Raw genomic sequence first — 2,889 nt, 5'->3', positions numbered from 1 at the left:
TATGTAATATTTACATACTATAATGTTTAAAGTAATATCAAGATGTCGACCAGGCAACTACAGACCAGTCTGACATCAATAGTATGTAATGTTTTGAAGGGAATTGTAAGGAACTATGGGCCAGATTCACAAAAGAGATACGACGGCGTATCTCCTGATACGCCGTCGTATCTCTGTGATCCGCCCGTCCTAACTATGCGGCTGATTCATAGAATCAGTTACGCATAGATAGCCCTAAGATCCGACAGGTGTAATTGACTTACACCGTCGGATCTTAGGCTGCAATTCTAGGCCGGCCGCTAGGTGGCGAGGCCATTGCGGTCGGCGTAGAATATGCAAATGACTAGTTACGGTGATTCACGAACATCCACGTTACCCGTCGCTCTAACTTTACGTCGTTTCCGTCGAGATACGCCGCGTAAAATTTGCGCTGAGCCCTAGGTGTTCTAAGCAATGTTAAGTATGGCCGTCATTCCCGCGTCGAAATTTGAAATTTCACGTCGTTTGCGTAAGTCGTCCGTGAATGGTGCTGGACGCCATTTACGTTAACGTCGAAACCAATGACGTCCTTGCAAAGTCATTTAGCGCAATGCACGTCGGGAAATTTTAGGTGACGGAGCATGCGCAGTACATTCGGCGCGGGAACGCGCCTAATTTAAATGGTCCCCGCCCCATTTGAATTAGGCGGGCTTGCGCCGGGCGGATTTACGCTACGCCGCCGCAAGTTAACAGGCAAGTGCTTTGTGAATCAAGCACTTACGCTGAAAACTGTAATGTAAATGTAGCGTAGGGTGATTCTACCTGAATCTGGCCCTATATTACCAAAAGTATTGGGTTTAGGAGGGTGTCTATGGGAATGGGTACTGACTAAGTGGCATCAATATTCCAAAAAAAGGATCAAGATGTCTACCAGGTAGTTTCAGACCATTCAGCCTGACATCAATAGTATGTAATATTTACATACTATAATGTTTAAAGTAATATCATGATGTCGACCAGGCAACTACAGACCAGTCTGACATCAATAGTATGTAATGTTTTGAAGGGAATTGTAAGGAACTATATATAAAAATATTGTCTGCAGTAATCTTATTAGAAGTAGCCACCATGGCTGTACAGAAGAACATTCTTATCAGACCAACCCGTAAATGTTCTTTGAGGAAACGAGTAATAATTTACACAGAGGAAGGCCAATTAATGTCGTTTATCTGGATTTTGCGAAAGCATTCGATACAAATAAAGGTCTATTGCCGCTGAGTACTTTACTCTATGGACATGTTCCTGTAACCAGCTTTCTATCTATGTGCCTACAATGATAAATCTCCCTTTCTCCAAATGGCCCGGGGGTTGTGAGCGGTGTGCCCTCGGGGGTTGTGAGCGGTGTGTGCCCCCGGGGTCTGTCTTGGGACCAACGTGTTTAGCTTGTTTATTAATGATATTGAGGTTGGAAGTAATAGTTCAATTTCGGCGTTTGCTGAAGATACCAAACAATGCAGGTAATAAATTCAGTAGAGGGGATGGCAACCTTGACAAAACCGGGGGATGGGGAATTACATTGCAGATGAGGTTTAATGCAGGAAATTTGTAAAGTTATGCGCCTGGGTGCTAAAAAATACACACGCAAAATAGTCCTTAGGAGGGGCTCTTCTGGGGGAGTCGGAGATGGGAAAGGACTCGGGGGGGGGGGGGGGGGGTCCTTGCAGATAACAGACTCAGCAATGCTAAGCGGCAGCTAACAAAGCAGAAAACTTTCATTGCATTAAAAGAGGGAATAGATAAACTAGTCATTTTACTCCATCATAAGACACAGGTTGAGCTCGTGTATGAGGTTCAGCTTGTGTATGAGGTTCAGCTCCTGTATGAGGTGCAGCTTGTGTATGATGTTCAGCTTGTGTATGAGATTCAGCTCTTGTATGAGATTCAGCTCTTGTATGAGGTTCAGCTCGTGTATGAGGTTCAGCTCGTGTATGAGGTGCAGCTCGTGTATGAGGTGCAGCTCGTGTATGAGGTTCAGCTCGTGTATAAGGTTCTGCTCGTGTGTGAGGTGCAGCTTGTGTATGAGGTTCAGCTCGTGTATGAGGTTCTGCTCGTGTATGTGGTTCAGCTCTTGTATGAAGTTCAGGTCGTGTATGAGATTCAGCTCGTGTATGAGGTTCAGCTCTTGTATGAGATTCAGCTCTTGTATGAGGTTCAGCTCGTGTATGAGGTTCAGCTCGTGTATGAGGTTCAGCTCGTGTATGAGGTTCAGTTCAGCTCTTGTATGAGGTTCAGCTCGTGTATGAGGTTCAGCTCGTGTATGAGATTTAGATCGTGTATGAGATTTAGATTGTGTATGAGATTTAGATTGTGTATGAGATTTAGATTGTGTATGAGATTTAGATTGTGTATGAGGTTCAGCTCCTGTATGAGGTTCTGCTCGTGTATGAGGGTCAGCTTGTGTATGAGGGTCAGCTCGTGTATGAGGTTCTGCTCGTGTATACGGTTCAGCTTGTGTATGAGGTTCTGCCCTTGTATGATGTTCTGCTCGTGTTCGATGGGCACAGTGACTGCGTTTAATAGCTACAGTGGTGACAATTTATGGGCACAGTGCTGGCAATTTATGGGTACAGTGGCTGCATTTAATGGGCACGGTGGTGGCAATTGATGGGTACAGTGGCTTCGTTTGATGGGCACAGTGGCTGCAATTGTGTTTTTTTTTCTTCCAGTTTGTTTGCGCCCCCCCCCCCAAAAATAATCATCAAAGCGATTTTATTTATGTAACATAGTGGAATGGTGATGCTCGGTGAGCGTATATTTTATTTACTTAAGTTCTTACACTTTGTTCCCCTTTCAGATTACATTGTAACAAATGTTTGTGTGACTTTAAGGTAAGATGAAGAAGGGTTGATG

The sequence above is a fragment of the Rana temporaria genome, chromosome 12 (assembly GCF_905171775.1).
Source record: "Rana temporaria chromosome 12, aRanTem1.1, whole genome shotgun sequence".
NCBI lineage: Eukaryota > Metazoa > Chordata > Amphibia > Anura > Ranidae > Rana > Rana temporaria.
Note: the sequence above shows the minus strand (reverse complement) of the source record.